The 26,919-nt window shown below is 40.6% G+C and overlaps 1 protein-coding gene across 3 annotated transcripts in view; it reads left to right on the top strand.

Annotated features, from left to right (window-relative positions):
• The window catches only part of LOC126281968 (inorganic pyrophosphatase), a 132,712-nt gene that overhangs the window by 41,563 nt on the left and 64,230 nt on the right, over positions 1 to 26,919 (top strand). The window contains exon 1 of one of the 3 annotated variants that reach the window (XM_049981372.1): positions 25,993 to 26,008. The exons of the other annotated variants lie outside the window; for them this stretch is intronic. The gene's annotated coding sequence lies outside the window, so the exon portion shown is untranslated. Of the gene's footprint in view, positions 1 to 25,992; positions 26,009 to 26,919 lie in introns of those variants that run through there. 3 annotated transcript variants of the gene reach the window in all.

The raw sequence follows: 26,919 nt of genomic DNA, 5'->3' as shown, positions 1-26,919 counted from the left end.
CGAGTGTGGCGCAGACCGCGTGAAGCCTTGGACGAAAGTTGTCAAAAGGCACTGTACAAGCTGCTGGTGGCTCCACAATGGTGTGGGCTATGTTGACACAGAATGGACTGGGTCCTCTGGTCAAACTGAACCTATCATTGACTGGAAGTGGTTATGTTTGGCTACTTGGAGATCTTAAATATTTTTAACATTTAGCGGCCCTGTCAGCAACTATATAAATATTAATTTTAATTTTAATAATCAACATTTAATAATAAACATTTTCCCGTCATCCTGTGTGTGTGTGTGTGTGTGTTTGAGGTTTACGGGCGCTAAACAGCGTGGTCATCAGCGCCCAAACGCTTAGAAACAGGAACACATGCGGTGAAGGGACGAAGACGGACACCGAAAAAGGAGAACGGCTAAAAGACACAGGCCTGACGCAGTTCCAAATGCTCACATACAGAGGCAAAACAAGAGGAGAAGAAACACACTAAAAAAGGAAAGGAAACACAAGGAAAAGAGAACAGATACCGAAGGGAAACAAGGAGGTAATCGTGACTGGCGGACCTCTTACCTAAAACCTGGGTGAGCCAGTCACCCAGCAGCACATTAAAACCCTCTCCCTAAAATCCGAGGCAACAGATTGGACAGGACACAAAACCGTAAGACCTTAACCACAGTCGGCTGCGTCGTCTTGCAAAATAGAGGGCAAATCCGGTGGCAAAGAAACCACCGCCCTCTGGTCAGAGAATAAAAGACAGTCAAGTAAAATGTGGTGGACAGTAATCTGGACGCCACAAGCACTGCAGATTGGGGGGTCCTCCTGCCGGAGTAAAAAACCATCCGTTAAGGGACTGTGCCCAATGCGGAGGCGAGTGAGGAGAATCTCATCCCGCCTGTATGACTGGTAGGACGTACGCCATGGTCGCGTAGTGGCCTTTACCAGACGCAGCTTATTGTCAGAAACTGCCAACACTCCTCTTCCCGTCATCCTCCCATAATTTAGACTAGATCTTTAATTACATATTGACCCATGTCGATCAATTATTTTTTAAGTGTGTTGACCGGAGCAATGTTCGCCAAGTCACACTTTAGCTTTGAGTATAATTGACTTCTGTCGGTCAATAGTTTTAAGTGTTAAGGTTTTTAACATTGCTGTCAATCAGCGACTGTTGTATAACATAAAATTTTGAAAAACACAGCCCTCAGTCGCGAGAACAATTAATTTGTTACCTAGGTTTTAGTGTCACAAGGGACACCTTCTTCGGACAAAATTAAAACTAAATGTTACAGCATAACGTACCAAAAAATACGGAAGCTGCGGTCATACTTGACAGCATCAGATAGTCAGAATTAAAATAATCTAGGTTACAAATTAATTGTGTTCGCGACTGACGGCTGTGTTTTTCAAAATTTTGTATTATACAACAGTCGCTGATTGACATCCGTGTTAAAAACCTTAAGATTTTTGCCTGCCCAGGAATCTAAGGCTGTATCTAAATAGAAAGACTTAAAGAAAAAATTGTTAAATACCAGCATGTCCATCTGTTTTAATACGCAATGTGAATGGAGCGAATTAGTCCCGATTTATTTAAAGTTGCCGTGGCGCCTAAGTCACATGATGTTTCAGTTTTGTGTTGACTGTAACAGAGGACACATGGCAGCCCCTAGTGGCTTGCACCTCTGTTGCGTTTATTTTAATTCTATCTGATGCTGTCAGGTATGACTGCAGCTTCCGTATTTTTTGGTATGTTATGCTGTAACATTTAGTTTAAATTTTGTCCCAAGAAGGTGTCCCTTGTGACATTAAAACCTAGGTTACAAATTAATTGTGTTCGCGACTGAGGGCTGCGATTTTCAAAATTTTGAGATTTAAGTGTGTTGACTGGAGCAATGTTCGCCAAGTCACACTTAGGCTTTAAACACAATTCAGTTGTCACTCCTTAAGTTCAGAGGCAGTGGTCACCAGACCCGAATTATGATGGCAGTGGTCCACACACAGTTTTTACAGTATATGTGTGGATCATCTCCATGAAGGCAAATTGAGCACCCCATTGCAGCCACATTATCCCCTACTTTAGTGTTTTCTGCAACTCATAACCATAACTTCGTCGAGAAACTAAATCAGGCACGTGCATTAGTTTTTGACTTGATTCTAGACCATTTCAGTTCAAATATACTAATCTTGAATAATGACCATCTATTTTATATGGCCTGTATTGCCAGATGTTACAGTTTAGATACAGACTTGTTCACAAATTCAGTCATGACCATTTGTGTGCTAAGTCAATAGGATGTTCATGCGTTGTAACCATAGCTAAGCAAGTGCTTAACAATTACGTCTTAAAATTTTCTAGACCCAGTCATAATAATGATGATGTTGGCTTTATATTATCCTTCCCACCCCTATGTTCTTTCTAGGTGATTAACTTCGTGCTTAAGCACAAAATTTTCCTAGACAGGCCATACTTTGTAAGCACATGATGTCTTCCTCATATCATGACCAATGAATACTTAATAAATGTTGAAAAGTCCTCTTTGTAAAATTTATTACAAGACTGTGCTTAAACTGACACACAATAGTTTTTAGCGCAACGCAATCTGACTTTCAATAATCCCTACAAGAGATTGGCCCTGACTAACATTAACCTATATGTTTCACAAATCACTTACCTCACAAAAATCTTCGTTACTCGAACTACTGCAATACAGCGAGCGCCACTACTGCCAGCTAACTAAAAGATTCAAACTACAGAAGTCACTAACTGCTGATAGGCACAGTTAGCAAATGGAAGATTTTAATGGAGAACAAACAATGTATTTACCTTTATAGTCATAATATATATATCAGTCCATGACACCAATTCTTACAAATTTCAAAACTCCGCCATCTCTCTACCCACATCCACCACTGCTGGCGGCTCACCTCCAACTGTGCAATGCTATGCGCTGTTAACATCCAGCCGCCCAACACTACAATGGCTGACAACAATGAAAACCACCCACAGACTGCACACGGCACAGCCAGTGATTTTCATACAGAGCGCTACATGGCGGCGGCGTTACCAATAAAAAATGCTAAACAGCCTACTTACATAGCCCCCATGCTCCCCACAAAAAATTTTGCAAATTGTTTTGGGCACTGGCCAATACAGATTTGAAAATTTTTTATAATTACAATAACAAAGAAATGAAATGCACACACTTATCGAAACAATGTTGGTCGAAGCTAAAATTTTCTCACAGTCCATAAAGACAGTCCTGATCATTCATCAAAGTAAAATTGCAGTGTTTTTCTCAAAGTCTGAGTAGTAAAAGAACAGGCACACGGAAGTAGTGGATTTCCATGCAGTCTGGAGGAAGTAGTGTTGTCCTTCCAAGGGAAAGACAGTGCTGATTCTTGACATGCAGACAGGTAATGGGCCACAACAGAGCAAACCCACAGCAGAGTCAGTCGAAGTTTTGAAGAATATTGGTAGGTAGGTCGCCACAGAGTAGACCCATTGTAGTCCTGGTAGAGATTACGGTATTGGTAGGCCACCAGAGGTGCAGACCCTCTGCAGTCCTTGTAGAACTAATGGTATTTGTGGGTCATCAAAGGTGTAGACCCACTGTAGTCCTTGTAGAGATGGTTACCAGCCATCCATTGTGACTGTGCAGGTGCACAATCACCCTCGAAGAGTCTTGCGGAGAATATAGCAAGTCCATGAACCACCACTTGTCCAATCACAAAGAATTTGTTTGAAATGTTCTTACAACCAGCAATGCTGTTATCCAGTCCCTTGCTGAATTATTAACACACGTGCAAACACTATCAGTCCCTACTTCTCACATATTGTCCATATACTATGACCAACAGAAACGTGTGCAGTGAAATGTTATTTACAAGTTACTTAATTTGATGGACTGGTGTCAATTACAATTTTGTGACATAAGAATACATAAACAAAGGTACATAATATATCATTAAAGAACATAATAGTACAGATAACATTTGCAGTAATACAGGCTTTACAAAAGAATCGAAATAACAAATACATCAGTGTTACAGGAATTGTGACATAAGTAAATACATAAAAGATCAGAATAACTTTTGAAACATAAATTTCACACATGAGCATTAAAATAAAACAGAACAGATAAATAATGTCTAAACATGTTTACAAAGTAAATAACATATTATCATAAAAATTCTACAACGTAACTCGTATCAGCTAAACACACAAAGACAGGAAAAAATACAAATTCACATAGTGTAATAACACAAAATACGGGACAGGGTTTGTTTTCAGTGTGACATTTGGTACTGCAGTCCAACCCAAAACTTCATTCTGTAGATCTTTCGTCGTATCTCAACATTTGTTTCCACCAAAAATATCATATCCAAGCATGCTTTCTGTATTTTTATGTTAACATATTTCTTACCTCATCATTTATTTCCAAGAAAATCCTACCTATACCTGCTTTCTGTACATTTTTCGTATAACTTCTCAATGCATTTCTTCCAATTTATCACAACTCGTTCTCTCATATAGTCTACCCCTCTCAAGCTAACTTAAATCTACTGAGCTCAGATGTTAAACTAAGGGACGAGGCAATGCAGTAGCACAAAACTATTAACACAAACACCAATAATAAAAAATGGAAATTGGCAAAAAAAGGCAGCAATATTACAACTAATATAAGGCAATGCGCAGCAAACAACAAAAATAAATCAGTAATAAAATTGGCTTAGTAATACAAAGTGGCATTCAGTAGCACTATGCATGGCAAACAGCAGCAGCAAATGCTATAACTTATACCTAAACATGACAAAGCTCAAGCAGAAAAATGTTACACTAAAGACAACAATGCAGATAAGGACAATGTCTATTCACATCTTAATGTCTATGTAATTAAAATGGTGCACCACAAAAACTTATAGCAAAAAAATATTACCATGTACTTGAAAAGAAAATTATGTATTCAGTTACTGTTATTAATCCCTTCTTATTGTTCTATCTATTCAAAGTGCTCCTTTTTCGAAGAATATGGATCATAAAATTATTATTTAATAGATCTGTTGACAGAAAGTGTTCACATTAGCAAATGCATTTAATTTTATTTTATAAAACCAATGCTGCAACACAGCTGGAAACCAGATATCAAATGAAATAAGCAACTATGAAAGGCAAAGCATAAAAATATCATTCAATAGTCATGTGACATTCCATAAGTTAGTACAAATTCTCTCAACTCTTGCAGAAAAATGCTTGTTATTATTAGGTATGCAGATGTAAGAAAGTATCTTTCGAAGTAATGAGCGTGTCGTTTTTGCGATGCTTTCTACAAAGGAATGTCAATAGCGAGGATAATGGCCTATTTTTTTTCTTCACCTGTGCCTTTCAGAGGCACAGGTGCCTCTGAAAGGCACACACTAATGGCTTGTTTCCAGGTGGCTGTCGCGCAGCTGGGTGCCCACGACGCATTACGTGCAGGTGGTCACTTAACTTTCTTACCGAAATATTTACGACACCAGTTTCCGCTACAGTGGCAGTCTCATATAAAAAATTTCACAGGTCAAGAATTTGCGTTACACATCTGTAGAAACAAAATTCTATTAATATAACAGTGTCCAAAAAGTTTTCGTCGGCATTGTAATACATTCAAGCATTTACATACATTTCATAACTCTGAAAGTACGATTCTTGGTTTTCAACAACCTTTTTCACAAACCAGAGTCCCTAAGCACTACTCATTATTCCTTACCTTATTCCTCGACACTTCTGCAATATTTCATCATAACAGATACGTAGCATAATCAAATAACTCATATAGCATCAGCTTATTGATCATAAACATACCGCAACAGCATAATACACATAGTCATCGTAATAACAACATCATAACACCTTAGTCAAATTCTCAAAATCGTCGTAGCTTCCTCCACTAATTTCAAAACCTAAAAAAATTCTCTGCTCATGTCAAAAGTGTCATCTACCTCAAACGTACTTTAAAAATCATGATCCCATACCAACTACACTCCTGGAAATGGAAAAAAGAGCACATTGACAGCGGTGTGTCAGACCCACAATACTTCCTCCGGACACTGCGAGAGGGCTGTACAAGCAATGATCACACGCACGGCACAGCGGACACACCAGGAACCGCGGTGTTGGCCGTCGAATGGCGCTAGCTGCACAGCATTTGTGCACCGCCGCCGTCAGTGTCAGCCAGTTTGCCGTGGCATACGGAGCTCCATCGCAGTCTTTAACACTGGTAGCATGCCGCGACAGCGTGGACGTGAACCGTATGTGCAGTTGACGGACTTTGAGCGAGGGCGTATAGTGGGCATGAGGGAGGCCGGGTGGACGTACCGACGAATTGCTCAACACGTGGGGCGTGAGGTCTCCACAGTACATCGATGTTGTCGCCAGTGGTCGGCGGAAGGTGCACGTGCCCGTCGACCTGGGACTGGACCGCAGCGACGCACGGATGCACGCCAAGACCGTAGGATCCTACGCAGTGCCGTAGGGGACCGCACCGCCACTTCCCAGCAAATTAGGGACACTGTTACTCCTGGGGTATCGGCGAGGACCATTCGCAACCGTCTCCATGAAGCTGGGCTACGGTCCCGCACACTGTTAGGCCGTCTTCCGCTCACGCCCCAACATCGTGCAGCCCGCCTCCAGTGGTGTCGCGACAGGCGTGAATGGAGGGACGAATGGAGACGTGTCGTCTTCAATGATGAGAGTCGCTTCTGCCTTGGTGCCAATGATGGTCGTATGCGTGTTTGGCGCCGTGCAGGTGAGCGCCACAATCAGGACTGCATACGACCAAGGCACACAGGGCCAACACACGGCATCGTGGTGTGGGGAGCGATCTCCTACACTGGCCGTACACCTCTGGTGATCGTCGAGGGGACACTGAATAGTGCACGGTACATCCAAACCGTCATCGAAGCCATCGTTCTACCATTCCTAGACCGGCAAGGGAACTTGCTGTTCCAACAGGACAATGCACTTCCGCATGTATCCCGTGCCACCCAACGTGCTCTAGAAGGTGTAAGTCAACTACCCTGGCCAGCAAGATCTCCGGATCTGTCCCCCATTGAGCATGTTTGGGACTGGATGAAGCGTCGTCTCACGCAGTCTGCACGTCCAGCACGAACGCTGGTCCAACTGAGGCGCCAGGTGGAAATGGCATGGCAAGCCGTTCCACAGGACTACATCCAGCATCTGTACGATCGTCTCCATGGGAGAATAGCAGCCTGCATTGCTACGAAAGGTGGATATACACTGTACTAGTGCCGACATTGTGCATGCTCTGTTGCCTGTGTCTATGTGCCTGTGTTTCTGTCAGTGTGATCATGTGATTTATCTGACCCCAGGAATGTGTCAATAAAGTTTCCCCTTCCTGGGACAATGAATTCACGGTGTTCTTATTTCAATTTCCAGGAGTGTACATCATTCAAAGCTCTCATAATATCACAATGGTTCTGAAAAAATATGAACTGTTCACAAAGTACAGACAAAATACAATTTCATAAGTGTGAAGTTATCCAACGGTGCAATTACGTAAACATCTGTCACTGGTGTAGTAAAATAAATGTTTGTCTCTCTCAGTTAAATAACCAGATAGCTGTGTAATTTATGTGTTAGAGAAATATGGTACCGATGTGTAAAGTTGTATAAGCAAATACCATATTAGCTAGGGCTCCTTGTGCTTGCCAAACACATGGTACACAAAGTAGACGTGTACCCCCTGAGGATTAATGTAATTATATCCTCAGATGTTACAGATTACAGCATGGAATGAAATGTATCACGGAAAATCTTTGTATCATTGTATTTCAAATATCTTTAAAAATAAATGTTTTAAGTACAAAATTAGTCACTCAAATACGCGTACTGTAGCGTTAAACTGTGCGTCGTGTTGTAAGATAATCTGTGTGGAAGTGTCGTAGTTATCGTCCTCCGAAAGCTAAGTTCTACAGAAGTCAATGTACTTACCTCATGATAAACAAAAGTGAAATGCTTTGCCTATAGATATCGTAGTTACTACGCTTATTGCCGTGATGAAGTAAGTACTGTACTGTAACGTATTGTTGTGCTACAGAAAAGGCTGTCTCATTGTAGCTATACCACAAAGTTACTACTAAAACATGTTTTACTTTCCAGAATAATACAGAAAAACTGTGCAGATATAAAACAAATTGTCACTCATTAGTAGCGTCGTGATAAAATCGTGTAGCTATCAAAGAAACCAAATGCTAAGTCATCTTTAATCTCACAGAAAGTACTTCAAATAAAGAATGTCTTTTCAACTAAACCAAAATGTTGCATTAAAATCTCATTAACAGTATATGTTCTAAGTATGTAAGCCTTATATTCGTTACGTAATCGTGCAACTAACAAGCAAGAATGTACACGCACAATAACACTGTGACGTGTGTTCACTATAACAATGCATTCGTAGTTTCTGTTTAAATAAGTTCTCTTGGTTCTTGACTGGATATTTAACTTCAAACATGGTTGCATGTTAACAGATTCTAAGTCTGACAAATTGTACTAGTAGCGTGAAGTGAAAAATTTTATGGTAAAAACAAAGTTAAAAAGCAGATTATCTTTCAATAAACGGTTTTACATGTGAAATGTGGTGTAAACCTTACTCTTCCTAGTACGCAGAGTTTCAACTTCAACGCAATTATCATGTGGTATACGTCGAATTCTGTAAGGTCCATTGTAAACTAGAAAGAATTTGTGACTCAAGAGTTTCTTCTTATGTGACAATGAATGAGCTTTAATGAGAACTTTCTGAACAATATATAATTTCTTTGCATTTGCTTTACCGCGTAATTTTCTCCTTTTGTCTGCAGCAGAATTTATATTTTTAATAGCCAAATCAATTATGTCTTTGTGTCGAAGTTTACATGTATTCGGAAAAGGTACAAGCTCTCTGATTCTGTTCGGTGGTTCTTTATTCTTCAGTACAAGAACAGGTGGTAAAGCAGTGGAGTCATGAGGCATTTCATTCAGCACGTTTTGAAATAAGTGTAAATATCTGTCCCAATGCTGATGCTTTCTGTGACAATAAAGTCTGCAAAGCTTATTGATTTCTTTCATAATCCGTTCAGACGGGTTACAATGTGGTGAGTACAATGAAATAAAAACAGATTTGATTTTATGGTTACGAAGCATGCGTGACCAGACAGCAGATCTGAATTGCGGTCCGTTATCTGAAATTACTTTACTAACGTGTCCAACTTCACCTTTTAACAAAGGCGTTGGATATAGACCGTCCAGTGGCTTTACGTAACGGAGTGAAAGAAACAAATTTTGAAGTAAGTTCAACAGCGACTAGAACGTACGAAAATCCATTCGATGTTCTGACAAGCGGTCCCAAGAGATCAACAGCAGCAAATTCTTTTAATTTAGAAGGAATGATAGGAAACAATGGAGCACGATGCGAGACAGTAGATGGTTTCGCCTTTTGACAAAGTTTACAAATAGACAAGACTCTTCGAATTCTCTTTTTCATATTGTTAAAATGACAAGTCGTTCGAAGAATATGATAACATTTTCGTGGACCAAAATGTGCATAGCTGAAATGAATGTACCAAATCAGCTTATTAACGAAATCGTCTGGAATGCAAAGTACCCATAGCTTGTCATCAACAGTGCAGCGTTTGAACAGTATGTTGTTCCTAACCAGATAATAATGCCGAATCTGTGTGTGTGTCTTTTCATGCCATTTACTTTTGATGTCTTTCCAAATCGGATCTTTATCTTGTTCATGAGCAATGTCCTTTAAAGATGTGGTGATGAAGTTTTCAAAGGCGACTTTCTGAATGTAAAGAATACTGAAATTTTTATCGAGGTTGCTTTCTGTGTTACTTTTCTCGAGCCCAGCCGGTGCGCGTGACAGGACGTCCGCAACAATGTTCTCCTTGCCGGCAATGTAGACTATTGTGAAGTGGAATTCTTGCAGAAACAATGCCCAACGTTTTAACCTGTCATGATTTAATTTTGAAGACATAATAAATTGTAATGAACGATGGTCACTGTATACTTTTACGTGCTTACCATAAAGAAAGAAACGGAATTTGTTAATTGCCCAAACGATAGCTAAAGCTTCTAATTCAGTAACGGAATAATGTTTTTCAGATTTTGTTAGCACTCGGCTAGCAAAAGCAATGGTTTTCTGAACAGTAATTTCATTTTCTGTGGCTTCTTGAAATAAATGGGCACCAAGACCGACTTTAGAAGAATCTGTGCTAAGGCAAAAATCTTGTGAGAGATCTGGATGAGCTAGTATTGGGGCGTTAAGTAGCAATTCTTTCAAAGAATTGAATTCCAACTGTGCTTGTTCGTCCCAGTACCAAATAGTATTTTTTCCAGTGAGAGAACAAAGTTTTGGTGTAACTAGAATTTGCATATTCAGAAAACGACGGTAAAAATTTACGAGGCCTAGAAAACTGCGGACTTGTTCTTTTGTGGATGGAATTGGAATGGCTCTGATTGCTTCTAACTTTTCAGGATCCGGCTGGATGCCTTCAGAAGAAATAATATGTCCCAAAAACTTCACCTTTGTCCTACCGAATTCAGACTTTTCCAAGTTAACTGTAATTCCAGATTTTGCAAAAATATGTAACACGCTGTTGAGGATGCGATTATGTTGTTCCCATGAGGCTTCTGCTATCAGAATATCGTCCACATATAAGGTGATGTTACGTTTTAAGAACTCAGGTAATATGGAATTTAGCCCGCAAATGAATGCTGCCAAGAAATGTTCAAACCAAAAGGAAGTTTCCGAAACTGATAACACCGAAACAAAGGAAAGCTGTGTATTTTCTACATTCTGGGTGATGTTCGATCTGATAAAAGCTGGATCTGAGATCAGTGGAAGACAACACTTTTACACCATTAAAATTTTGAAGTAGTTCTTCCAACGTTTACGGCCTGTCTGTTTCAGGAATAATGATAGTATTGATTTGTCTCGAATCTAAGACAAGCCTGATCGATCCATTTTTCTTCTCAACAACATGTAATGGATTGTTGTATGAGCTTACTGCAGGCTCAATAATGCCCTCGTCAGGCATAGATTGTATTTCTGTTCTAACATGGTCCCTATAATGTGCTGGAATTACGTATGGTCTAACACAAAATTTAGTATGCTCACGAACACGAAATTGGTACTGAAATCCCTTGATTTTTCCCTTATTGTGTGTAAAAACTGTGGAATGTGCTTGTAAAATCTCAAAAAGGTCCTGCCTATCAGTGTCATTACAATTCTCAATTGTTTGAATTTTATTCTAAATTAACTCATTAGTTTCAAATATGCCGTCGATATCATCTCTGTCAGTACTTGCAGAGTGATTATTAGTGTCTAGTTCCGTAGAAAATTCCGAACTGTTGTCTAACAGAAGGTAAAGCCGATTAATTTCCTCGTCATGGTTTGAGAGCCAATCTTCAAATTTCAAAGCTATTGACTTACCTTCTTTCTCTAAACTTATTTCAGCATCGTGAAAGTTTAAGATTGCTTTGTATTCATTCAAAAAGTCTACTCCCAGTATAATTTCCGTCGACAATAACGGAACAATAAGAAAGTTCATAGGGAAGCTGTGGCTTTGACAAAAGAATTCTAAGTTGGTTTGTTGACGTACATCTACACTTTTTCCAATGACTGCACCTTGTAATGTAATCTTGCTTAACGGAAGCGTGGGGCAATCGTTCGATTTGTTGCATTTGCTAAATGCTGTTTCACTAATTACTGAAATGGGACTGCCTCAGTCAAGTACTGCTGTAAATTTTACGTCATTTACAGTAATGTGAATCACAGGATATGCAATGTTGTTATGTTTTACGTCGTGTTCCTGGAGTAAGATGTCCCTAATGTCTTCCATTTTTACGTAATTACTAGCTACGGCAGCTGAGTCGTCAGTTTCATGCGTACGTTTTATGGCTGCCAGCGGTATGAGTCATTGCCTATTGTGTCTTTGTTGGCGCGCGTCGTTATTGAGATTTTGAGACCTAACTTCTACAAATTCACCTTGTCGAGAGGGCCCTGCTCTGTTTGAATCCCGCCAGTTCTGCTGCAATTCAGGTCTGTCGTTACGATCATATCGTCTGTCGTCATGTCGGTAGATTCCATAGTTTCTTTCTTGTCGGTCACGTGGTGGAGAATTTCTCCCTGAATCGTAACTGCGCGCTGGACCGTTGCGTCTTAAGTTATTCTGTCTCCCTTGATAATAATTATTTTGGTTTCCATATTGTCTGTTTCTCTGATTGTCTCTGTGATAGTCATTACTACGGAAATGCGATCTTTCTCTGTAACTAATATTACTCCGCCAGTGGTTGTCATATGGGTGGTGTCTGTTTTGGTCACGATTTGCGTTGTAAGAATAGACTTGTCGTGTCCAGTTATTGTTTCTGTCATCACGGAATTGTGACGGATGTGAACTGTAGTGATTGTTTTTCTGTTTTCGCATCCCGCGACTGTCTGTGTCAATTTCTAATTCTTGTAAGAGTCCCTGAAAAGCTTCAATGTCGTCTTTGCAACGCCCTGCCAAAATAATATTCCTTAAATGTTCAGGCAATTTCATTATGCAAATTCGGATGAGTTCTGAAGGGCTATATGGGTTTGAAAGATATAGGTTCTTATGCAACATGTCTTCAAAATATTTGACAAGACTGGAAAATTCAGATTGTTCAAAGTGTTTCATCATCATCATGCTATGTTTTACTCGGTCTTGTGTAGCTTGACACCAATATGCTGAGAGGAAAGCATGATAAAATTCTCCTTCACTGTGACAATCGTGAATGACCGATCGCATTCTTACAGCTGGTTCATTCTACAAGTAGCCACACATAAATTCTAATCTGTGTTCTAATGACCAGTTGGGAGGAAAACAATGAGAGAATTGATGAAGCCACGCTTGTGGATGAATGTCGTTGCCAGAATTCTTAAATGTTTTGAATTTACGTGTAGTAATGAACAGCTTATAGTCAAAATCATCATGTCGGTGAGTCGCATGTCGGTCATTGTTACGTCGTTTCGGCGGTTCCATCTCAAAATTCGGTGTACCTTGCCAATTTCTTTCATAATTACCGAAGTGCCCTGTGTTATTATTTTGTGGCTGTTCCGTATTTCTATGTCCCTCTTCCCGTATTGAAGCGCGAGTGTCCTCTGAAATACGTAATTGTTGTATTACCTGTGTCAGCTGATCTTGTACTTCCCGGATTTCTCTTTGGTGTTGCGTACTAATTTGATTCAGACTTTGTTTGAATTTCCTAATTTGTTCGCACTCTTCTGTGTCATAAAGACTACCGGTTTTGTGTCATTCAGATTATCATCTACCATCGTAGATAAATTAGTGAACTGATCCGAAAGTTCGGCTACTTTCTCCGATAGTGAACACATTTCCTCAGTGTGTTTTTCTGAACCAAGTTTCAGAGTGTCCATTTGTGTTGAAATCGAATCTACTGTGTCCTTTAAGTTTTCCTGAGTTCTTGCAAGTTGCGTAACCGAATCGGTGGCTGCAACTGAGTCCATTTTAGCTTGCAAGGTGTCGTGATTTTCACGAACAACAGTTTGCAATTCTTTTATGGCTGCTTCGTGATTCTGTAATGCGTTTTCGTGCCGCGAAAAAATAGGTTGAAAATGCTCACAAATTTGTGTTTTTACGTCATTACAGATTTTTTGACATTTCGATTCAATGTTATGTAACTCAGTAGTTAAATCTTCACGTGTTTGTTCAAGTGTGGTGTCTAACTTCCGAAGATTTTGTTCCATTGTGTCTAACTTTTGAAGATTATGTTCCATTGTGTCCAACTATTGCTGTGTTTGTCTCTGATTTTGTTCCATTGTGTCTAACTTTTGAAGATTACGTTCCACTGTGTCCAACTGTTGCTGTGTTTGTCTCTGATTTTGTTCCATTGTGTCTTAACTTTTGAAGCTTTTGTCCCATTTGTTGCATTAATTGTAATAACAGTGCACTGGTGTCTCAAACATGTTCCTTAGTGCTATTCGGCAATGCATTTGAACCGGCAATATTCGCAGTTTGAAAAACAGAAAATGTATCTTGACTTATTTGAGAAACCGGTGAGGACGCAAAACCTGAATCTACAGTATTTGCAAGAATGTGTCCTGTGATTTCGGAATCCTGAGGCGAGCTGTTGCCAACCGATCGATCGATAATGCTTCCCTGTTCACTAATTGTTTCACTGTCTACACCATTGTTTGCAGCCCGCTCCATTTCCCTATGTACAATTACCAAATTACTACTTTGAACATTAGTTAATTCATTACATGGTGGCGCTAACACACTGCTTTCGTCTTCACTGTCATTTCTCAGTTTACTTTGGAGCCTAGTATTACGTTTTTCACACGCCATTATAGTCACAATATTTCACATGACAACACAGAAAAGCACAATTTGAAGAGCAAAATAAGAAAACACGTTAACATAGCACTGAAAATAACAACTAGTTAATTGCAAGCGCAGCTGCGAAATACTTCGTGCAAAACTACATGCATGCCAAAACTGTTTTACTGTACAAAAATGAAAGACTGCAACTACAAAGGAAATTCTCTCTATGATTACGCCCTAGCAATAAACAAAAGCTACACTAATTACACAAACTACAAGAAAAAATCAGAAGATTCCAGTGAGGTATCCTCGGCTAAGGGTCGACATATGAAACGTCCCCTTTGTAAAATTTATTACACGACTCTGCTTAAACTGACACACAATAGTTTTTAGCGCAACGCAGTCTGACTTTCAATAATCTCTGACTAACATCAACCTATATGTTTCACAAATCACTTACCTCACAAAAATCTTCGTTACTCGAACTACTGCAATACAGCGAGTGCCACTACTGCCAGCTAAATAAAAGATTCAAACTACGGAAGTCACTAACTACTGATAGGCACAGTTAGCAAATGGAAGATTTTAATAGAGAACAAACAATGTATTTACCTTTATAGTCATAATATATATATCAGTTCATGACACCAATTCTTACAAATTTCAAAACTCCGCCATCTCTCTCCCCACGTCCACCACTGCTGGCGGCTCACCTCCAACTGCGCAATGCTATGCGCTGTTAACATCCAGCCGCCCAACACTACAATGGTAGACAACAATGCAAACCACCCACAGACTGCACACGGCACAGCCAGTGATTTTCATACAGAGCGCTACGTGGCGGCGGCGTTACCAATAAAAAATCGTAAACAGCCTACTTACAATGTTAAGACAGTCGATCTAAGTACGTTCTGCAACAGGATAACATATACGCCCTTTTCCTCAGCTATACCTTTTATTTCACTTTACTAGTAAATTCTAGGTCAGGAGTTAAGTTCACGACTTGTCCCAAGAAGTAACTATCATACAGTTTATGCGTAGGCACAAGGTATTGTGTCCGCCTAGGCGGGCCTCATGACGCTACGGTCAGTTCCAGTACAGCACTCGTGGCTGCCGCATTGCGGTCGCGAAGTGGTGCCGAGGCAGTTTCAGATACGTTTTTACAGTCTGACGATAATTTATGGATTTGTAGTTTTAGCTTGATGATCTCCACTACGGACGAACGGTAGTTACTGTTATTCTCAAGAAGGTTGGGTTATCCCGACTGAAACCTAGGTAAATTCTAGGTAAACGGTGCAGCTGAGGTTGTTGATTATTAAAATTAAAACTAATACTTGGAGATCAGTTGCGGCCACTCATGGATCTCATGTTCCCAAACAACGATGGATTTTTTTATGGGTGGCAATGCGCCATGTCACCAGGCCACAATGGTTCGTATTTGGTTTGAAGAAAATTTTGGGCCATTTGAACGAATGGTTTGGCCACCGAGATCGCCTGACGTGAATCCCATCGAACATTTATGGAACATAATCGAGAGGTCAGTTGCACAAAATCCTGCACCGGTAACATTTTTCCTATCACGGACGGTTATAGAGGCAGCGTGGCACAATACTTCTGCAGGAGAGTTCCAACGGCTTGTTGAGTCCATGTCACGTCGAGATGCTGTTCTATGTTGGGCAATAGGAGGTCCAACACGATATTAAGAGGCATCCCATAACTTTTGTCACCTCAGTCTTTGGTCAACCCATAAAATTGAGGGCATGCGTTTGCACCATACGTAAAAACCCTATATGTCGTGAAGCAGATATCGAAGTACCAAGTTTTGAACAGGTTTGGGAAGTATGCGTTCTGCACTGGTATTGGTTGACGCCGTAACGTTATTAAGGAATGTCATCAGCCTCGACAATCGCACTATGACATGTTGGTCGCGCATTTACGCGATGTATTTGTGGAATGTTTTAGTTCCTGTCGAAATATCGAATACATTCTTTAGCTTGTTCAGCCTTTAAACAGACTCTGGTGATGTAAAAAATCCAAGCAACTATCACACCGTACACGTCTCAAACACAGAGAACTATGCTCTGTTTTCGCATATTTCTGTCAAAGTGAATGTTGGAAAAGAGCACACAATTTTTTTAAGTTTTCTCTGGGAAAAGTTTTGTTGAAAACATAACATCTACGTACCTCAATTTGCTCTCTGTATGCATCAGAAGATTAAAACACTTCAGCTGTCGTTTCCAAAGCTCTAATCCTTCAAAACATTTGAGCCAACTGATCTAATTGCTGTACACATTTTTTTATACTTTTAGTCACACTGATACCCGTCCGATATTTTATCAAAGTGAGGAGAGAATATTGATCCAAGGTTCTTAAAGTAACGCATACTGGTTGTAAAGGGTTTAGTGCAAATATTTCTATTGGCGACTGAAGACAGTGTGCCAAACAACATTATATTAATATTCACATAATTTGCAGACTAATAATTATAACTATTAAGAGTAGTATGTTTTTAGATTGGTTAGAACCTCCAAGTACGTGTTGCAAGAGCAAGCCATTAATACTTATTTTCCCCTGGGCAGCAAGTCAGGTGATGTAGTGTGACGTGGGAACCCAAAACGGTTAGCTTATACTAACAGGTGCACTTAACAGTGCAGTTACAATCATGCAGAAAATATGAGGTAGTAAATTAAGTGCGTGTTGTTTGTGGGAAGAGTGTTAGACGCAGAGAAAAAACAATCATGACACTGACATGTGTACATGTTAGTGTACCACATACAAAAATATTTGCACTTAACACTCCTTACAGCCATTATGAGAGGGAATTAACTCGAGAAATTAAAACTCAATCAGAGTTGTTTATCTTCTGTCACTAATCTACGTTGCAACACAACTTAATTTACATAAAAATAGCTCAGTTCTACTCTAAAGCGAGGACAAACGCCACTTCCCTGCTTTCTGATGGTGAACTGCCTGTGCTTTCTTTGCCTTGCATTTTAATGACAACCATTGTAAACGGATAAATCGTCGAGTTCTGACGTAAATTTTGATTATTTCTGGATCAACAGTGTCGCTAGCAATTCTATTAACTATCTTTTTCTGAGGAATACAAACGACTCAAAAATGAAATCGACAGGAAGTGCAAAATGGCTAAGCAGGAATGGCTAGATGACAAATGTAAGGATGTAGAAGCATATATCACAAGAGGTAAGATAGATGTCACCTACAGAAAAATTAAAGACATCTTTGGAGAATCTGTACGAATATCAGTCCTAAGCACAGAAGGGAAAGAAGAAAGTTGGAAAGATCTTTATAGGGTAGATAGATCGCCTTTGTATAGAGTGTCTATACAAGAGCGATGTACTTGAGGGCACTATCACGGAAATGGAAGCGAACGTAGATGGAGATGAGATGGGAAACATGATACTGCGTGAAAAATTTGACAGAGCGTTGAACGACCTTAAGTCGAAACAAGCCCCCAAGAATAGACAACATTCCGTAAGAACTACTGATAGCCTTGGGCAAGCCAGCCACGACAAAACTCTTCCATCTGGTGAGCAAGATGTATGAGATAGGCGAAATACCCTCAGACTTCAAGAAGAATATAATAATTCCAGTTCCAAAGAAAGCATGTGCTGACGGGTGTGAAAATTACCGAACTATCAGTTTAATAAGCCACGGCTGCAAAATACTAACTCGGATTGTATCCAGACGAATGGAAAAGCTGGTAGAATCTGACCCCAGGGAAGATCAGTTTAGATTCCGTAGAAAAGTAGGAACAGGCGAGGCAATACTGTCCCTACGACTTATCTTAGAAGAGAGGCTAAGGAAAGACATACCTACGTTTATAGCATTGGTAAACTTATAGAAAGCTGAGGGAATGTTGACTGGGATACCCTCTTTCAAATTCTGATGGTGGCACGGGTAAAATACAGGGAGCGAAAGTCTACTTACAATTTGTACAGAAACCAGATCGCAGTTATAAGAGTCGAGGGGAAGTTATAAGACATTTTTGGGAATTTGTGGTAAGTTCCTATGGGACGAAACTGTTGAGGTCATCGGTCCCTAGGCTTACACACTACTTAATCTAACTTAAACTAGCTTATGCTGAGGACAACACACGCAACCATGCCCGAGGGAGGACTCGAACCTCCGATGGGAGGAGCCGCGCAAACCGTGACAAGGCGCCTATGACCATGCGGCTACCCAGCGCGGCGGCAGTTACAAGAGGCGAGGGAAGCGTGGAGGGCAAAAATCGTAGAGGGCGACAAAAAGATGAATACACTAAGCGGATTCAGAAGGATGTGGGTTGGGGTAGGTACTCGGAGATCAAGAAGCTTGCACAGGATAGAATAGCATGGAGAGCTACATCAAACCAGTCTTTGCACTGAAGACTACAACAAACAACAACTTTTTCCTAAGTTAAACAAACAACTTCATCAGTAATTGTACATTTCAAAATGGTTCAAATGGCTCTGAGCACTATGGGACTTAACTGCTGTGGTCATCAGTCCCCTATAACTTAGAACTACTTAAACCTAACTAACCTAAGGACATCGCACACATCCATGCCCGAGGCAGGATTCGAACCTGCGACCGAAGCGGTCACACGGTTCCAGACTGTAGCGCCTAGAACCGCTCGGCCACTCCGGCCGGCAAATATACATTTATCAGCAGTCTCTTTTCGGGGTGAAAGATTTTCGTTCCTTCCTTTCTTCTTTTGCATGTGTCGTTTTCTACCACCAGGAAAATTATACGATGTAAATGCAACAGCGGTAAATTTAGTAAGTCTCTCATATAGCTTCTCAGAAATGACAAGGGCATATTTGAGCGTTTACAACGTCCACAGAGTTTTTTTCTACAACATTCCGACAGCTAGTTAATTTGCAGATTTGCATCGCAAGAGAAGTATGAAGAACTACTTAAGTTCGTTTTGTGTTACGGTTGTTACCGACCGCGGTGGTCTCGTAGAGCTTGGCGCGCAGTCCGGAACCGTGCGACTGCTACGGTCGCACGTTCGAATCCTGCCTCGGGCATGGATGTGTGTGATGTCCTTAGGTTAGGTAGGTTTAAGTAGTTCTAAGTTCTAGGGGACTAATGACCACAGCAGTTGAGTCCCATAGTGCTCAGAGCCATTTGAACCCCCCCCCCCTTTTTTTTGTTACGGTCGTTGGCATTACAGCTAACAAAAATCATACAATCTACCGTCGCTTACATACACGCAAAACGCCGGTCACTGAACAAAATCAACTGAACGGAAACGATAACACTCACTAAATAACAAGTCCTTCAACACCCTAGTGCGGGTGCCAAGAATTCCTCATATATTTTAAAGTGGTAATATCCGCTCGCTTCTCTTACATGAAGTGAAAATCTTTGGGCTACAACGTCGCCGCTAGCAAACATCATTAGGCAGCTGACCTTGACGTGTATTTGAAATCAACAGAAGTTGGAATCGAAAACAGGGCTGAGTTTCTCCTTTCAAAACACAATGAAAGGCCCATCCAATTTCATAACTTGACGCATATATGATGCCTCAGTTCGGGATGCTATTGCAGTTTCTCCGCAGTCTTAATCTACTCTTGTAGTCTGCAAGCCACCGTATGGAGTGCTGTGTGTGGTCGAAGGTATTAGAAGGTATATTATGCCTTTCCTTCTCCTATTTCATCGAGCGAGGTCTCACAGTGGTAAGAGACACGAGACGCAATCGGGAAGACGTCCGTTCGGCAATGCAGAATCAGGTTTTCCTCGGTTTCCGTAAACTGCTAGTAACAAATGCCGGGATGCATCGTCTGAAAAGGACGCGGTTGGTTTCCATTCCCATTCTTCTCTAATCCAACTTTATGCTCATTCTATAATGACTTCGTCGTCGACGGAGCGTTAAACACTAATCCTTATTCCTGACTGAATCTTGCTCTCTGTTGTGGAGTGTGCACTGTTATGAAAGTGCCTGGTAGCTTAAAACTGTGCGAGGCGGAACGGAAAAGTGCAACCTTGCCTCGACTGAGCTATTCAAGCACGACTCACCCTCACAGCTTTCCTTTTCCAGTACCTCTCTCATCTTTTCCAAGCCTCGTAGAAGCTGTAATCTTCCTTCCTTGTTTTTTGTCTATTCCGTTGGACGACCACGTGAAATACCGAGAGTAATTCTTACTGAGAAACGATATGCAGAAAACAGATGATTCACAGCTAATATCGGTCTTTATATCTCTGGTGTTGGTCGCACTCTGAGGCTGAAACTGGTTGTAAAACAAAGGTTTGCTAAACAGCTGAAAAGAGTGACTGTCGATACATCTCAGTACAAGCACTCATTTTCTAGGACTACGTATATAATTCTCAAGTCACTGTACAGTGAATGGCGTAAGGTCTGTCATACCAAAATTATCAAGTTCACGTGATATTCTGTTCCCATAAGGAACGTGGGACACGGTTGCCGGGTGTGCGGTTAAAAGTGACATCGCGTCCGGCCGTGAAAAATGAAAACTTTTGCGTTTCGTTTCATATAAATTCATGCTTTGCAGTAATTCGTGATTCACTTGATGAAATGTACAAATGAAATATTATAATTACGTATACTACAATTATTTGTACCTTAAATTCCTTTTTATAGTTCCTAAAAGTTGGAGTACCACTTTTCCTCCCAGAAATTTACTCATAGTGAAAGGTAAGGTGGTATAAATCGCCTGCCGAAGTAGCCGAGCGGTTCTACGCGCTACAGTCTGGAACCGCGCGACCGCCACGGTCGCAGGTTCGAATCCAGCCTCAGGCATGGATGTGTGTAATGTCCTTAGGTTAGTTAGGTTTAGGTAGTTCTAAGTTCTAGGGGACTGATGACCGCAGCACTTAAGTCCCATAGTGCTTAGGGCCTTTTTTTATATAAATCAAAATTTTTACCACTGTTCTTACAAACGTTTTGGTGAAGCTGAATACCTGAAAAGAAATACGCTGTCTTTTAATCTCCATAATTGCAATTTATTTATAAAACATAGACATAAAGTGACACAGTAAATGTGAGTCTACACTTATTGCTATGGATTGTAAATAAATTGTTGTTTCTAAATGTCGAAATCTCTTAAAACGTAATTTTTGCCATGTTGATATTTTAAGAGGCTTTATAATGGAGCATGTCTGTTTACTTGATTTCACCGTCCACATCATCTTCCTCTGTCAAAGGGTCAACATGTCCAGATCGAGATTCCTGAAGCGAACTTGCAGTTGTCAGTTGGTTGAAGAAAGAGCGGTGCACCGGAGGGATATACGGGAGAAGTGCTATCATGGCTTTCCTTTTTGCCTCGGTGACAGGTCGCACAGCATTGTTAAGAGGGATGAGTTTTATGGTTTATGTATTTAATGTGAGACACCACTGCTTGATTTGTCAAAGCTTTAACCAAGACTTCAACATGGAGTGCAAACTTCCCTATTAAAGACAATTTCTGGTTTAATGACATCTGGATATTACCAATCTAAAGAAAGAAAACAATGCTAATACATACAAGCTCTGTTACAATGCCTTTTTGATTTTAGACCATAAGTAAACAAGCCAAACAACACAAAACAACAAGACCACGTGGCCTTGCCGCTTCCCTTACACCACAATTCTCGCGAACGCACTTCTCTTTAGCGTGAGAGGAAGAATGCATTTGGAGCTCTCAAAAGGCTCCAGTAGGAGTTATCGTTATAACACTTCTCCTCAACAGATTTCCGTGCATTGTGAGTAAACTGAGTCGTACAATTCAAAAACTAAAATTTTTTGACTTGGATTTCTTTAGTTCTCAGCGGCTCGTGTCCGGCCTGTCGAGGTTTTGTAAGGCTTTGTAGGAAGAGAACGCACAACTAAGGTCCAGTCAAAACCAATGACCTTCATTTGCGTAACTTAAAATTATTCAGTTAACAGTTTCGCGAAAAGGATTGCCAAGAAAAGTTACGTACATGATAAATTCGGTTCAAATGAGAAATATTAATATTCAACTATAGATTACTCTTATTTCTTTGTAAGTATGACTGAAATTACCATAGTTATTGAGTATGAAGAAAGATCTTTTTTTTATTTTAACGAGGAACTTTCGGTTTATTCTGACGTAAGGCTTCCCTAGGAAGAAGACTGAGCAATTAGGAAGACTGAACAATTATTTACTATCAAAACTGCCAAATTCTAAGGCTGTGTATTGACTGTATTTTCTTCTTTTAAGCACATTTAAGCTTGATCTCACAAGAAACTGGCTGTAATTGATTGCTAATAAATGACTGAAAATACCTAATTGACTTTATTTCCATTCGAAACAGGAAGTCTGGCGTTTAGGATAAAATGTCCCGCTAAATACAACGCCAAGTTCGGCTTTTCTACTTTTGGACCTGACAACCATAGCGCGGGTATCTATCGTGCAAGCCCTAATCTTATTCGTATCGTACCTACTCGAGATATAAACTGAATTCGTTCGACGTATGCTACCACGCCTAATTGGAAGAGTTTCAACCGCTAGAATAGTGCTCTGGAACTGCGTGCACTAGTGATTTCGTTACCAGGATCATGCCACTGCTGCAGAACACTTCCAATAACACTTCTCCTCTCCTACCACTTATTTTCGGCGTTCGTTCCAATGCATACTGCTTCTTAATATTGCCACTGAATATTTAAACAACGTGACGAGTTCAGGAAGTTTTGCACTACTTCTCCTTCTGATTTCGCGATGTGTCTGTGGAAGGAAGTAACAGGTTTCTTGACTCCAATTTTAAGAGTAATCCCTTCTGATGTACAATACCTTACCTTGAAATGTCTGTAACGTTAGTTGTTGACGATTTTAGTGACGCTCTCGCAAGACTACGTGATCTCGTGTCGAATTGGGCATCCATTCTTCGAATCTCGCCTGCCCCTGTTCTGTCAGTCCAACAAGAGAAGTTTCCTGCATTGACGAGCAGTACTCAATGATCAGACGGGCAAGATCTTGTAAGCGACGTTCTTTGTGAGTAAATTATGCATCTTTACGATTACTTTAGTGTCTCTCAGTCTGTCATCTGTCTCCCCCACAATTAGATTTTTGTAGTCATCCTAATTTACACTGATCAGCCAGAAAATTATGACCACTGGCGTACTATCGAAATAGACGATAGTTGATAGCAGCGTCACTTGACAAAGAATAACTGCTAGTCAGATACACGCACGCACATGTACTATCAGTGAACATGCTGTCCGTGCGTAGAATGAGCAAGGCGCGCGATCTGCCTGATTTTGACCTGGAGCAGATTGTAGTGGTCCGGAGACTCGGCACGAGTATTTCGGAAACTACACGACCTGTCGGTGATTTTATTTATTTATTTACATGTCAAGTTCCGTAGGACCAAATTGAGGAGCAAATCTCCAAGGTCATGGAACGTGTCAGTACATGAACTTACAACATAAAAGTAATAACAGATAAAAATAAATGTTCATGAACCTGAAAGAAAATCAGTTCATAAGTTTAAGCAAACGCTATCAGCAACACAATAAAATTTTTCAAGGAACTCCACGACAGAATAGCAGTGACCCATGACGAAACTCTTCAGTTTCGATTTGAAAGCGCGTGGATTACTGTTAAGATTTTTGAATTCGAGTGGCAACTTATTGAAAATGGATGCAACAGTATACTGCACACCTTTTTGCACAAGAGTTAAGGAAGTCCGATCCAAATGGAGGTTTGATTTCTGCCGAGTATTAACCGAGTGAAAGCTGCTTATTGTTGGAAATAAACTAATATTGGTAACAAGAAACGACAATAAGGAATATACATATTGAGAGGCAAATGTCAAAATACCCAGACTCGTGAACAGAGGTCGACAAGAGATTCGTTAACTCACACACACTTATTACCCGAACCGCCCGTTTCAGAGCCAAAAATATCCTTCTGGAATGGGAAGAGTTACCCCAAAACATAATACCATACGACATAAGCCAATGAAAAGAAGCAAAGTAGACCAATTTACATGTCGAAGTATCACTAACTTTCGATACCGTTCGAATAGTGAAAATGGCAGTATTAAGTATTTGAACCAGATCCTGAACGTGGGCTGTGCACGACATCTTACTATCTATCTGAACACCTAGGTATTTGAACTGTTCAGTTTCACTAATCATATTGCCGTTCTGTGAGATTAAATCGTCAGGTTTTGTTGAACTGTGTGTTAGAAACTGTAAAAACTGAGTCTTACTGTGATTTAACGTTAGTTTATTTTCTACAAGCCATGAACTGAGGTCATGTACTGCACTACTTGAAACCGAGTCAATGTTGCACACAACATCCTTTACTGCCAAGCTAGTGTCATCATTGGTGAGTGTCTTCAACACGTGGCGAAACCAAGGTGAAACCACGTCCAGACTTGGTGGGACTGGCCGGCCACCCCTCATTACGGTCATCGGACGTCGTAGGTTGGGCAGACTGGTAAAACAGGACAGGCAGCCAACTGTGGCGGATCTAACACCAGACTTTCATGCTGGACATAGTACAAGTGTGTCCGAACACACAGTGCGCCGAACAATCCTAACGATGGGTCTCCGCAGCCAGCGACCCATGCATGTGCCAATGTTATCACTACCACTTTGGCAACTCCGACTGAAATGGGCACGTGACCATCGGCACTGAACGTTGGCACAGTGTCAGAGCGTTGCGCGGTCTGATGAATCCCGATACTGTCTTCATCATGTCCATGGGACGGCGCGAATCTGTACCGTAGGACGGTCAAGCTGGCAGCTGCTATATACGCTCCGGCAAACATTCACGTGTGTATTCACGGGTCCAATAGAGATCTGCAAGGCGGCATGGCGTACTCTGGTTGCAGACCACATACATCCCGTCATGACGATCGCGTTTCCCGTGGCTGTGACATTTTTCACCAAGATAATGCTCCATGTCACAAGGCCATGAGTGTGATGGAGTTTCAGTTGATGGGCTGGCCCTCCAACTCTCCAGATCTGAACGCGATCGAACACATCTGAGATGTGATTGAACGTGGTGTCAGAGCTCGTCGGCCCCCGTCCCGGAATTTACGGGAATTAGGTGACTTATGTGTGCAGACATGGTGCTAGCTCCTTCCAACGACCTACCAAGACCCGACGCGTCGCCGCTATTATCCGCGCCAAAGGCGGACATACCGGCTATTACACGTAGGTAGTCATAACGTTCTCACTGATCAGTGTAAATGCACTAGGAGAATACTCGTGGATATTTCTACTATTGTGTCTGAGTCCAATGAGTGATCGGGTCTGCGCACCTTCCATTTACGTTTATCAAAAATTACTCTTATGTGACCATATTCTGTGAAAATTCCTCACGGTAGATAAATTAAAAACCCAGCTGTCTGCTCCTGCAGCTATGATCTCCGTTTCATTGTAGTTTGTCCACTAGGTTAACGTTTTATTAATGTGGCAATACATTGATTATTCTCAAACGAGTATCAAGAGAGGAACGAGATTTAAACCTCAACCGATAAATCGCAAGGGAAAAAAAAGTTCACGCATCAGTGTCACATAGCTTACTGCGTGATGGTTAAGTACTATCCAGACGACGATAAGGATGACATTGACCAGAGTGCCATTTACGTACTGGGCCATCACGAAGATTTTATCGCTGCAACAATTTTATCTCACTGATAACACTGCTATTCTCTGACACCGGATTTAGTGACTGTGACAACGAGTCGTGCTTTCCGGTAAGATCTAGCCGATTTTAGTAAAACTAGGTATTGTTGAACAAAAATATTTTACAATTTGTTTGGTAAAGTCATTTAAAATGACATAAGAATTTTTTCTAGTACACTTGCAAGAGTTTTTTCGCTGATTACGTTTAGTATAACATCTGTACACGAGCGCGTGAAGGATATAAATAATTACTGTAGTATAGTCAATACCTCTCTGTTTACTCGAAGAATTATCGCTATCTAAGTACGCAGATATAATGAAACATTGTGTACTTACAATATTAGTGTGCAAAAAGAATGACTTTCGTTTTCATCTAAGCCGCAGAAATGTAAACTGGCGTAAATTTACACATAATTGTTATTATTTTTAATAGGGCCATTGAAACACACAAAGTCCCATTACGTTACGTGAATAATAATTAAACTCATTTGACAATCACAGTGACAGTTTGTGAACCAGGTAACAACAATTGTGAGTCCATTAAATTCCCCGTTATCATAGTAAAAATCATAGTTAAATGAACTTTAGATTTACCTGCAGGGAATGGAAGTTTTTCGCGATAATATTCTCTAAGTCGAACTAGAAACTATGAGAGGTGTCAGTAATGGCTTAATGGAATTCCGCGTCGTTACTGCTTTTTAACAGTTCCATGTGGTGCCCTGATGTTGTTTCAAAAACTTTCGTGCATGTTCCGTCGTGAGTTACAGAGCGTCACGATTGGATTCCGAATCCTCAGAGTGGTGAAAGTAAAATACTGCATTAAAAATTAAGGCCGTCGTAGGATGCTTACATTACTTTAAAGAATTAAATAAGCTGCCGGAAGGAGTAGAACAGGAAAACAAAGACTGTAATGACATTTGAGTGAGACGCCTTTCATGCAGCATCAGTCGCAACTATACTTCTCGGAAAAGATACACGTCAC

Source organism: Schistocerca gregaria, chromosome 1 (genome assembly GCF_023897955.1).
Source record: "Schistocerca gregaria isolate iqSchGreg1 chromosome 1, iqSchGreg1.2, whole genome shotgun sequence".
Taxonomy (NCBI): Eukaryota; Metazoa; Arthropoda; class Insecta; order Orthoptera; family Acrididae; genus Schistocerca; species Schistocerca gregaria.
The sequence above is the reverse complement of the archived record's forward strand: the minus strand, read 5'-3'. Positions and strand labels throughout refer to the sequence as shown.